The sequence below is a fragment of the Peromyscus leucopus genome, chromosome 3, assembly GCF_004664715.2.
Source record: "Peromyscus leucopus breed LL Stock chromosome 3, UCI_PerLeu_2.1, whole genome shotgun sequence".
NCBI classification, from domain to species: Eukaryota; Metazoa; Chordata; class Mammalia; order Rodentia; family Cricetidae; genus Peromyscus; species Peromyscus leucopus.
The window spans coordinates 17661003-17674786 of NC_051065.1; positions in this window are offsets into that span (position 1 = coordinate 17661003).

Here is a 13784-nt window from a genome sequence, read left to right on the forward strand (position 1 = left end):
CTTTTTGATGGGTGTGGGGCAACCAACACTGCCTCAGACCTTGCCTTCCAGGGAGCTTTTAAACTTCTTTTTATCAAAAGGAGCTTAGTATTCTGGAACCTTCAGGGAAGTTCATGTGTGATAAGAACAACAAAGTTCAGAGCCCAGTCATTACCAAAGCCCATCCCAACTCAAACTGACTTAAACATCAAACCTGTAAAACCAGCATTCAGGAGATGGAGGCAGGATGATCATGAGTTCAAGATCATCCTTGGCTATGTAGTCAGTTTGAGGCCAGCCTAGACTAAATGAGGTCCTGTCTTCAAAAAATAAATTCATATTTTAAATATATGACAGTAGGCTTATTGCTCAGGTGACTACTAAGTCTATAAACTTCAGACATAGTTGGATCTAAAGGTTCATATTTGCAATCTCTCTCTCTCTCTCTCTCTCTCTCTCTCTCTCTCTCTCTCTCTCTCTCTCTCATCTGATCCCTCCATTTCTTCAACCCGTCAGACATTTCTTAGCAGAGACGGAATGGCCACCAGAATCTCTAGTCAAAGTTTTGGAATGTACCTTGTGTGGGTCCTGTATGTACTCTTGATTCACTGGGATCAAAGGGTAGAAAAGGGGGTGTTTGATAAGCTCCCTCCAGGGAAAGTGAGGTGCTCTTCCTAGAAGAAGGCACCACCGATTTGCCCTGGCTTCTCTACTGAAAGGACTTCGAGGAGACGCTTGTCTTCCCGGAGGAGAGTAAGTGGACGGCCACAGGTCGGTTAGAGAAGCCAGCAGCCCCAGGGACTTGCGGAGGTTCCTTGCCTTCCAGTGCCTGTAAGGGGTTGTGCAGGACCAGAAGCCCCCTGCATCTGACACACTTCTATCCAGAGGAGGAAACTAGGGACCACGGAGCCATCCTTAAAATACTCAAAGTCAGTGGTATCCTGGGACTGGGACACATGTGGTTGGACCCCAAGCCAGGGCTTCTTTTACATCCAAGTGTTTGCTAGAGATAACAAGCTATAGGAAAGAATACCAAGACAGGCAAAGTTCCTATAAGAACCAATATTTATACCCCCCCACACACATTTCTTATTATTTTTTTTCAGAAGTCAGTTATTAAATATACCCTCTAAGGAAGGATTTAGGAAAGTAGTTTAGGGCAATAAACAAGAGCTTATCTCTGAAGCCAGAGATAAAATCTTCAGGTCAAGCCTCTGCTGGCTGTAGGTCATAGTCCTCTCGGAGGAAGTAACAGTGGAGTTACTACAGAGGAAGGACCTCAGTTCTAGGACCCTTCCATGGTGACCTCAGCTTACAACAGCGCACGACTGTGGAAACAGGCATCACTGAGGCTGCCTCAGTTCCTGAGATGCTATTTATTAAAGGGAGGGAGGGAAACTGTCCTTTCTCAATGACCTTCCAGCAGACTCACCAAGCTCCATTTTCTTTCCCCACTGTTTATCGACTCATTCCTACATATCAAAGGAACAGAAGGGAGATGCGCCTGGAAAATCTTTTTTTCTTTTTCTTTTTCAGAGCTGAGGACTGAATCCAGGGCCTTGCGCTGGCTGGGCAAGTGCTCTACCACTGAGCTAAATCCCCAACCATGCCTGGAAAATCTAATGAAAAGCTCAAGATGTGGCTTCGTCGGCAGCATTGGGGAGTGCTAGTGCAGCGCGCTCGAAGCCTTCAGTCCGATCTGGAGTACGTGTAAAGCGGGCTTGGTGGAACATGCCTACAGTCCCAAAGCAGGGGGGAGAGACAGAGGGTCAAGTTCAAGCTCACCCTCAGCTACAGGGCGAGCTCAAGGCCAGCTGGCGACTGGAGACCCTGTCTTGCCCCTCTCACATCAACATGTATGTGTGTGTGTGTGTGTGTGTGTGTGTGTATCTATATCTATCTATATATAGATAGATATAAGTTTTAAAGAAAGCCTAGTAAACAAGTGTTTGCTGACTTTCCCACTAACTGGACAAGATTCTCTGCTGAGGCTAAGAGAAATGAAGAGGGTTCTGTGCTGGACCCAAGGGATACAATATATCACTCGCCAATTTTAAAAGGTTCTTTTTTTTATTTTGTTTGTGTTTTTTGTTTTTTGTTTTTTTTAACAGTGAATCACTCACTAATCAGAACACCAATTAAAATAATTAGGATGCAGAGCAGTTGGACCCCTCTAACATTGTTGATGGGAAGGCAAAATGAAACAGCTATTTGGGGAAACAGTTTGGCAGTTTCACAGAAAGTTAAGCACATGCATGCTGTACAACCTGCCAATCCCACAACTAGGAATTTACCCTGGAGAGAGGGAGAGGAAAAAAATATATATGTATATGTATCCACACAGAAGCCTCTATGTAAATGTATAGCAGCTTTATTCATAATCTCCCAAACTGGAAACAGCCCAGATGTCTTTCAGCTGCTGAAGGAGTAAAATGAAAAGTCTGTGGCACAAGCATAGAGAGGTATTATTTTTCAATCAACACGAACAAGCTACATGAGGCTAACCAAGAGCGTGCACCCCTGCGATGATGCTGTGTGAAGAATGCTTTACATCTGTGTATTCCTCCCCAAAGTTCACAACCCAGTTTAAAAATAAGAACAGTACCAAACGAAGTCAGACCAAGGCACTGTACGAAATCCCAGATCTGTACCTTTCAAAAGCTTCCACATCTTGAAGAAGGCCACCTTGGATAGAGGGAAACTGTAAGAACCAAGACAACCAAATGCCACATGGGAACCTGGAGCAGAAAAATGACATTATTGGGAAAACCAGTGATTCTCAAAATTGACACTTTAGCTAATAGTATTGCGTGCCAATGTAGGTTATTAAAATTTTTAACAACTGTCATACAGTTATATGGGGTGTTAATAAAAGGGAAGCCAGCCATGGGGATATGGAAACTTTGTATTATGTTGCAACTTTTCTATGAATCTAAAATTACTCCAGAGTAAATGTTGTATTTTTGATTTTTTACCCCAGTAGCTTGGTGCTATATGGTTTCCATATGCATAAAATTTGGAAACATCAGACCTATAGAGAGAGACATCAGATCTATGTTTACCAAAGACTGAGGAGGAAGAGTAGTGGACTGCAGAACTCACAGAGCATTTGGGGATTGGAACTCTGCTGGGACTCTGCTGATGGTTACATGACTGCCTGAATTTGTCAAAATCCATAAAAGTATACACTAAAAAGGGTGGACTCTACTGAGTGTAAATTATGCCTTAATAAGTGTAACAAAAGGGAAGAGATTGCATTCTGGACTCTCAATACACGGTCCTCATGAAGCAGGAGAGCCTCTGGGAATCTGGACCTGAAGACTCAGCCTGTGATGCAGAGGAGAGCAGCAGATGTGCCTCCTGCTGCAAGAGCAATGCTACTCACAGCCACAGCCACCTGGGGTTAGCAAGGGCAGGACAAGCTGAACTTCAGCAAGCGTGGTCACACAAACTGGAGCTTTTCAGGCGCTGCAGCGAGGGAGGGTGAGCTGGAGTCATACTTGGTACGCTTCATCAAGTATTTGATTCACACTCGCTGCCTCTACCTACCCCCAGTGTCCAGAAATGGCCACATGGCCCGGTCCAGCTACAAGGGACCGGGAAATAGCTTCTAGCAGATAGACTATTGCTTGAATGCTACACTGATCTTGTAAAGGGTCATGATCTTCAAAGCTGGCTTGGAAAACATTGCAGTAGTGAAACATATCAATTCTATGGCAAGAACGAAATATGCATGTATTACTGAAAGGATTTTTGTGATGTTTTAGAATACAAAAAATATTGAATGATGAACAACTCTGTCTTCTTACAGAAGACTGGGGAAAAAATTGAAAATGTACCATTATAGACCAAATATTCAAGATAATCTCCATACTCATGTTTCCCCCTTTTAAACATTCCTGGCTCCTGTTCTATCCGGAAAGACAAATCTTCGGCTAGTGACTCATGCTTTGAGCCACAGGGCCACCTGGTTTCATCAGATGAGTTCAAGAAGCCTGCTGGAACAGCTGTTCACCTGAAGAAGACCTTTTCCGATTCTTCCTCCTTTCATTCCGGGCTGATGATAACACAAATCTGACCAGTACTAAAGCCCTAGCCTAGGTTGCCAGAAACAATGCACAGTCACTATAAAGCTGCAGGAGCCCCATACAAGCACAGAGGATAAGCTGGCAGAGCAGAGGTATGGAAAGGTGGGGCACCAGAACTAGATGATAAGACCTCTTGCTAAAGACCCCACACACCTGGATCACAAGATATGTACAAAATAGGCTAGAACTGAGCTGGAAAACTCCTCCCTGTTGGATAGCTTTCATAGTGCTAGAAGGTGCTATTCAAATGGTTAGGAATAAAAAGACATCAGTGGCCTTACCAACCTGCTAGGCAAGATGTACCTGCCTGTGCTATGATGGCGCAACTGTTATGGGGGTAACCAATCATTCTACAGCTGGATTCAAGGACATCTCTCTAGGAGGGAATCCATGACTGATATGCAAACCCAGTCATAAACCTTGCCTGGAGGTGTCATAAACCCCAGAAAGGAACTTACTACTGTTGTCTAACTAAATTGATATAGTATCAAACCACCTTCTAAACATCTAAATTTATATCCATAGATAAATGCTACTCTGGGCCTTACTCAGACAAGCTTCCCTTTGCAGCGAATGGTGGTGGATACAGAGACTCATGGCTGCCAATGTTGCCCAGAATAAGTTGACAGTCCTAAATAAGACATTTATACTATCCTCTCAAGGTTCAGGAAGCATCTCATGGAAGAGGTGTCAGAATGAATGTAAAAGCCAGACGATAGAGAGAAGGCTGCAAAATGCTGTCTTCTGGGCATGCCACAGCCACTGCGACCAGCAGCTGCAGGTACCTGCACTAGCTGTATAAATCAACATTCAGTCATGGGTATAAAGGGAATGGATGGGGGGCCTTATTATTCCCTGCTTAATTATTGGCTACTAGCAGACTCTGGCAGTCATTGTCATGAGTAGTGTACCCATTGCTGAGTCCACGAGGTCTCAGCACATAATTTCAAACCCAGGGTCACATAGATGGCCCCAGTTAAGTGGGTCACAAAACAAACAAAAAGACATGAATGTGAGACGGAGATTTGTAAGGGGGAGGGGTGTCACAGGTGGGAGGGTGGGGGTGACAGGAATCAGAATGCATTATATACATGTATGAAATCGTCAAAGAACAAGTTTGAGTCATACAAGTAAAATTTCAAATGTGAGTCACTGGGTCACCTTAAGGACTGAGTGCCATTGAACTCCTAATGCTCATCCAAGCCTCTTTGATCAATTGCACCTCTTTGCACTCAACTTGGAAAATAAGATCTTTGCCCTTAATTCAAAATAAACACCTAGGTCTTGTTCTCTAACCACTCATTGATAGGAAATTCCTGACCCAATGGCCCCGCCATGTTCAATGTACCAAATTGCTCGAGAGTTCCTAAACATTTAGCCGTAGTGACTGAACCCTTTGTTCAGTCTTCTGGAGAGAATGGTTCAAATCAATCAAATTTTGGAGCCCCCATGCTCTGAATTAAACTCGCTCCTCCTTGCTTGACACTCTTAGAATAGAATATCCAAGTCCATCAGAACGCCTTTTTCTCTACAGTAATAGGATGAGCAACTTTCTCATGACTCGCTCTTAGGGTTTACATGTGAAACATCCCCCACAGGCTCATCTGTTTGAATACTTTGTTCTCAACTGGTGGCACTATTTGGGAAGGTTGTGGAACATTCAGAGGTGGAATCTCACTAGAGGAAGTGGGTCATTAGGAGAGGGCATTGAGGTTTTTATAGCCTAGCTCCACTTCCTGTTCCCTCTGTGCTTCCTGATTGTAGATGCAACATGACCAGCCAGCCTCCTGCTCTTGCCACCATGCCTTCCTTACCATGGTGGACTGTGTCCTCCTGGAACCATAAGCCAAAAATAAACCCTCCCTTCATTGACTAGCTTTGATGGGGAATTTGGTTGCAGACATTAGGACAGTAAACCAATACACTCACCTTGTTAGAAAGTTGACCCAAAGTGCTCAGGAGTGTAGAGGGCTCCCAGATAAGCACTAAAGAAATCAGGAGTGTTAAACATGCAGGGTTAGCTCCTCAATGCAGGAGATGGACACCTGTGTTCTGCACAGACAGCTGGGAGAGGATGTAGTTAATAGCCTGATGATCTGTGCAATCTGTAGGGCCAGGCCACACCTGAATCCCACAGACTATTATGTTTACCCGAGACTCTTCCTCCCTAGACCTTTATCTTAAGCATTGTTTCTCAATCAATAGAACTCATCCTGACGGGAGATGTCACATGTACTTTGTAGCTTGGTGACCTCTACAATGACCTAGACCACACAGATCCTTCCTTAAATATGCCTACAATAAACTCCCAGTGTCAGACTCTAGAAGTTTGAACCAGCACCTGCTAACTAAGTCGTGTTGAGCTGGATGATTTCCTTCTCTCCTCATATGGATTGTTGCTCTGTCAGCTCTGACATTTGCAGGGGCCCCCACACAGAAGAACTCTGAAGCCAGAGGGGCCTTCACAGGCTTCACCACCAGCTGGTAAAGATGCCAATCATTTTAGAAATTCCTCTTCCAGAGAGGTTGGATTGTGTCTCAACTCTCCAGAACTCCCTTCTCCAGCTACTCTAAAGGGAATTCTTTTTATTGAGTTTTATCTAAGTGTTTCCTTCCTGATATATCTGCCCCTGAACTGTGGTGCTCCAAAACTCAGTCCTATATCCACAGTGCCCTTGCCAGTCTCCCATCCCGGTACAAACAGAAGTTCTCCAGTACCAGCACTGGAGCAATCAACACTCTTTGCTCTCATTCTCCTCTGCAGTTGGCCTTGCCCTTTGCCAGCTGAGCTCTAAAGTCTATTCTGGTCTGGAGATGCATGGTCCTCTTTACCAGTGGGTGCATCCTGAGAGCCTGTGTAAGGATCTGCAAAAAAGCACCTATGTGTATTTTTACCAGAGAAAATGGGCTAGCATTTCTATATATTCTCTAAGGGGTTGATGAACAGTGAAAGTCAGCAACAGACGAGTGTAGAAGATACCATGGTACCTGGAACCCCCTGACCACTGACAGCCCTTACCATCTGTGTGCAAACGGGGTGGAGACTCTCCAGTGGCTCCCTTACCAGCAAGAAAGGCCCAGCTTTCTGCAATCTTTCATCTTCCCTTGCCCTTCAGGGTTGAGATAGCCAAACTGTGCCTCCATAGTCAAACCGAGGTGTATTTTTATCCTCTCACGAGGAGCTGCCATCCTCCTTGAGCTGTGACTTTGGCTCCTGCTGGAAAGAAGAGAGCAAATCCTCACCACACACTAGCCTAAGCTCTGGCTGCCTGCAGTTTGCCACCCATCTGTTGTCTGCCCTCACAAGCAAGCGGCCCTAGTTTCTCCAATGGTGAGCCTGTGAGGAGAAGCCCAGAGCTGAACAAGCTTGGTTTTCTGACCTATAAACCTGATCTGTGGTTAAAGAAAAGGCACCTCAAAGAGACAGGGGTGGACCTGGGTTGAAGCCTCAGTCACCCTAGGTTTCTGGCATTGTTTCCCAGATCTAGGCAGGATTGGAGGGAACCAGACACCCAAGATCACAGGTTAAGATGCTAGCAAAAGTCTTCTGAGTAATCACGGGCAGCTAGGGCTGTGGGGCATTTGATTGCTCCACCCTATGAAATCAAGGAAAGGTGCAAAGGACGTACAGTAGACGTCCTCAGAGGAGGAAGTTCACGGCACATCTCTTGAGTTAATGTCCATTAACTATCAACTGTGTGTGTGTGTGTGTGTGTGTGTGTGTGTGTGTGTGTGTGTGTGTGCTACTCCATCAACTCCTTCTGATGTCACACAGCTGGTGGGAAAAAAAAAGCAACTATTGTCCACAAAAGGGCTACTCAGGACCAGACACTATGCCCACTTTATATTAACTATGCTTTGGTATAGGATGTTTTTATATACATGTTGTGGTCATTTGAATAAGAATGGTCCCCATAGGCTCATAGATTTGAATGCTTGGTTACCATGGAGTGACACTATTGGATTAGGTCTGTGGTTCTCAATCTTCCTAATGCTGTGACACTTTAATGCAGTTCCTCTTGTTATGGTGATCCCCCAAACATAAAACTACTTTTGTTGCTACTTCATAATTGTAATTTTGCTACCATTGTGAATCATAATGTAATATCTAATATGCAGGTTATCTGATATGTGACCCCTTGAATGGATTATTTGAGAACTGCTGGATTAGGAGGTGTGGCCTTGTTGGGGTAAGTGTCATCTTGTGGGAAGAAGTATGTCACTGGGGGTGGGCTTTGAAGTTTCAAGGACTCAGGACAAGGACAAGTCCTGAGTTTCTCTCTTCCTGCTGCCTGTGGATCCGGATGTAGAACTCTCAGCTACCTCTCCAGCACCATGCCTGCCTGCATTCAAGCACGCTCCCTGTCATGATGATAATGGACAAAACATCTGAAACTGTAAGCCAGTCCCAATGAAATGCTTTCCGAGTTGACATGGTCATGGTGTCTCTTCACAGCAATAGAACACTGACTAAGTAAGACACATACGTTTTCTTGCATTGTGCCACATGTGAAGTGTATGAATCAATAACTTTTCATATTTACAGGCTCATGAAACCATGGTCATTCTTTTTCACTGATGTTTCTTTCATTTATTTGAAGGTTTTCTTTTTTAACTTTCTTTTTATTTATTCTTTGTGTCTTTCACATCATGCCTCCTGTTCCCATCCGTCTCCTTTCCCCCAGAATAAAGCAAAATAAAATTTAAGAGAAAAAAGAAAAAAAAAAGGAAGAAGGGTGTGGGACATTTACCCACCACCCCCACAGTTCCCCAGAGTTTTCTTGAGTGCAATCAGCAGGAAATATTAGATAGAAGGATTTATAGCGGAGAATCTTGCGGAGATAAACAGATAGAAAATAAAGGATAGCCTCGAGAGGACCTGGAACCTATTCCAACGGGCCCCGACTGTCTCTGGCCCAGGGTTTTTATAGATATGCCAAGGGGTGGAGCAAAAGACCTCCTCCCCCAGCACAGCCAAGTGCAGACCATCTCAGACACCTGCACTCAGGCCTGTGGTCCTGATCATCCTCTATTCGGACCTGCTAGGTAAAGCCACGAGAAACCCGAGAACGGGCTCCCACAGAAGGGGGAAAATCTCATCACAGAAACTGCAGTGTGACACAGTGAGTCACACAATAAACCCCTTTATGCATACATTTTTACATGCAGGTGTTCACCACAAAGAGTCATTGGTCTGGTTCAAGGCCCCAGGTCTCTGCTACACCATGGACCCTGGGTCCTCAATGGGACTCTACCTGGACATCCTGTTGCTCCAGAACATTTTTGTTGCTTCAAAAAGAACCTGTGTACCCATACTTTTCCCTTCCTCAGATCCCGACAACCTCCCTTCTGCCTAAGGATTGTTCTGAATGAACATTTCATGTCAGTGGGATTGTCTTGTACTTGGCCTGCTTCACTTAGCGTAAGGTTTTAAAGGCTCATCCATATCACCTCATCAGTTTTATCAGCATCTCATTCTTTCTTCTTGCTGAGTAATACTCAGCTGAAGAGTAAATACATGCGATTTATGTGGCCATTTGGAACTGTTTTGTGTAATGCATTTGTAGACAAGCTTTTGTGCAGATACGTATTTTGTTTTCTTCAGTGTACACACAAAATGTGCTGAGTCAAATGTTAATTACACATCGCTGTTTCCAACCCATCCACTGCAGCCAGGCCAATGCTTTTCCTTCCGACTGAGCAGAGTCCCTGCCCATCTCACGGTACCCACTGGGCATCTGTTGAACACAGGCAAGCAGCTGCCGTAAGTGTACTACTACAACTACAATCTTATTCAAAAGCAAATCACTCTATCATTTTCTGGCTTGCGGGACAGTTTTCTAGATGAGGCTGTTGAAGAAGCATCAATGAGAGAGGGCAGATTTCCGAGCTCCCTGACTGCCAACTTAATAAACTCATCTCACCAGAGGAGAAGACACAGTAGCAGAAGCCACACACCAGGCAATGCTCTGCTCCAGCCTTCAGCTCGGGATGGATCCCAAGCTGGCCTCACACTCAAGGGGATCCTTTGCCTTCGCCTCAAAAGCACTGGACATAAAGGCATGTGCCCACTGTCAAGTCTCTTCGATCTGGACACCTGCTGCTCATTTTTATTAAAAAATATTCCATTGCTGCTACTGTCTGTTTCTTCCTCCCTCCCCTTTCATATTTAGAAATTATCTGGTTTTGTTTTCTAAATGAGAAGATTAATAGGTAATAATTGTCAAAAAATTCAACAAATGTGAAAGAATTATCCACTCACATGGATCCACCACTTTTTTTTTGCAATGTCTTCATTTCTTCTTGTTCACATGCATATTTTTTATAAGTGGTCACATGGGTTTGTGCCCTTACTGAATCAAGTTAGGAATTGCTGCAACATACACTGCTGTTCAAAATGAGTGTGACAGTCTGTTCTTTTTACAGGAGAAAAGGGTGTCTCCATTAGTCACCTGGCACGGTGACAAAGTGCCTGAGATAAACATGTTATAAGGAAGAAAGGTTTCCCTAGGATTGTGTTTTCATAAGTTTGAGAACAAGGTTTCTTGACCTGTCACTTTGGGCCTGTGGCGACATACTACACCTTGCTGATTGGACAAAGAAAGCCTGTTCATTTTGTGGCAACCTGAAAGCAAAAACAGAAACAGAGGTGGACAGGGCATTTGATGTCCCCTTCAAGAAAAGGGTCCCAAAGGCTAACTCTTGCCTATCTGACCCCATATCCTAAAGGTTCTGCTCCTCCCCAGGAGTGCCACAGGCCAGAGACTGATCCTTCAACACACACTTAAAATACAGACCACACTGAACTTTATCCTTTTATTCTTCGCCAACTGAAAGGCAACAGATTGCTTTAACTTACATCACTTTGATTACTAGTGTGGTTAGCATTTATTTTCACATTAGTCATCCTCTTCATTTTCACCTTGCCCTTATGTATATCTACCCTCTGCCAAAAGCCAGCCAGATGGATGGTGAGCAGTGGGGTAGGCAGAGGTAGGAGGACTGTCAGTCATCCCGCAAAAGGTCCCATTGCTTCTTTGTCTTTTACTAATTCTTACGAAAGGAACACATGCTTGTCGTAAGGGGAAAAAAAATCAAATACTTCCAAGGAGCATATGAACACTGAAAGTACACCTGACATTCTACCACCTGCCAGCGTGAGTCACCAGCAGTAACCATTTATGGCTGTCTCCACCTACCTCCCTTTCATCCTCCCATAGGACCTGCTACTCTGGCTATGGATTCCAGGGAGCAATTAGGAGATAAGGTTAGGGATCTGAATAGGAACGGCTTCTTCCTACAAAGCTTCCCGGTCTTGCTCCAGGGTGGTGGCTAGGAAGGAAGCAGGAGAGACCACACCAGTTGTTTGTCTGTAATCAGAGGAGCAGGTGAAGGGAAGTCAGCTAAGATTACCCGTCTGCCTTGACTCCAGTCCATATGAAAAATGACAGGCTGCTCACTGCAGCATGTGAGTGGTGTCCTTTGTTAACTTCTGTCCCCTGAGTGCAATTCTTTTCCTTTACAAAGTGGAATAGAAAACCTAAGAAGAGGGTTGGCTTTCCAGCATGAACCCTTCTCCCTTTTGGCAGGTCCTTAGGAGTCCTGCATCCACCTTTTATCCATCTTGCTTCCAGACAGTGGTTTGAAATAACATCCATTGCCGGCAGGGCCATAACCAATCCTCGCTAAAGGAATGCCATCAAAGTCATGCTTCAATCAGATGCCAAGGCTTGAGTGGAGCTTATAGTGTGAAAGGGAACCTATTCTTGCTATCATAAAATCTTTTAGAGGAAAAATGATCTAATTGTTTAAATTCTTAGTGCTATTGTGAATGAGAGAAACCCTCACCAAACTGATCTGGAACCTCTGGGGGAAAAAAAAAAACATATATTTCTCTTTTGTCTTTGAAAGATGCAAAAGCCTATGGAATAAGATAGCCCACTTCAGAGTCAGTGGGTTACCCAGTCTCTTGGTAACCAAGGGAAACAAAACAAAACACAACACAAGATGTTCAAGTTGGATACGGTAGTGCATACTGTAGCCCCAGCACTTGGGAGGGTGAGCCTGTAGAATCATGAGTTCTTGGCCAACCTGGGCTACATAGCACAACTGTCTCAAAAATAAAACAAATAGACAACAACAAAAAATGAGTAGTACAAGGTTAGAAAAATCTCCTTTTCTGACTTTTATCTTCCTCTGTCCTTATCACCACTCTTTAAACCTGATCAACTACTCATCTCTTCCAGCATCATTTCCCAAGGAAACCCATTTCCAGGGTCAAGGTCCTTGTACTTCATTGTGTTTCTTAGCTGCTCAGAAGCCAAGTAGTACAGCCCACACTGAAAGGGAAGAATATTAAATGCTATCCTTTAAAGAGAAGAGTTCTAAAGAGTTTTTTTTAAAGTGTTCTTTATATAAATAATATTGCAAAGGATATAGAGGGGATATGTATAAGGTAAAGTATGGAGGAGGGGCCTGTCCCTCTCAGAATACCCCTCTCCAGAAACTTTGGCTGCTCAGCCATTTGGAATCACTCCAAATTCTATCCTTTGAGACTTCACCATATAGGCATAACTTTGGTCTGAGAGGGGAAAACTGACTAAGGCCTATTGAGGATCTAAGTTCTATGTTCTTTTTGGTCTCTCACTCTTTCTTTCAGATTGAGATAGGACTCTGCTGAAATGTGGAGGGTCTTAGGATCTACTGTAGGGAAAATGTAATGGGTAGAATGTCTGTGCCCAGTACCTAGAGTTTGTATAACCCACTTCAAGTAGGAATTCTAGTTTCTATGGCATGCCTCGAGAGGGAGTTATAAGGCAGGAATGTGAACCCAATCGTACATCTCATAGACCCCACATCAAGGATATATACAACTCAGAAGATGACATAAGGCTAGAATTGAATCTAGTCTGTCATCACCTTGAAACATGTCCCAGAGAGAAGCCACTCAGGGTCACAGGCCTTTTCTGTTAGATACTGTCAGGCTCCAAAAGCTGGAGTGATCTCAGCAAGCAAGTAGCATGGCCCTTCTTGAGCATTTGCTAGAATAGAGCTAAAAGGAAACATCATTCCTTGCTCTGAGCTTCTTCTGAGGTGTTGATTATAGTGCTGAATTACACTCAACTCATAACCCATTTATTTATTCTTCTATCCCCAGTGAGTCTATTTTTTTCCAACATGCAAATGTTTTCACCTTTGGAAAACACATCAGGTTCAACCACAGCACTGGTCTAGAGCACAGGCCGCAGTATTAGTCTAGCAAATGACTCCTTGTCATTACACTCTATTCATTCAGATAGACATAAGATTTTTTTTTAAATGAAATTATTTGTTTTTATGTGCATGGGTTTTTGTCTGCATATATATTTGTGCACCATGTGCATGCCTGGTGCTCATTCAGGCCAGGAGTGGGCATTGGATCCCCTGGAACTAGAGTTACAGATGGCTGTGTATTGTCATTTGTTGGGAAATCAAATCCAGGTCATCTGGAAGAGCAAGCATCAGTGTTCTTAATCACAGAGAATCTCTCCAGCCCCCAGACAGATAAAAAGTTTAAAAACATACAGCTTTTGCTGAAAATCCATCCCTACTTAAAGATTTTGTTAATGTAGTTCTTGATCCTATTGCCTCTGTAATTAGGTAGGGAAAAATGAATTTTCAGGCAATTTGGGGACATTTTAAAAGTGTTACAATTGTGCCACCATCCTTTTTTCATTC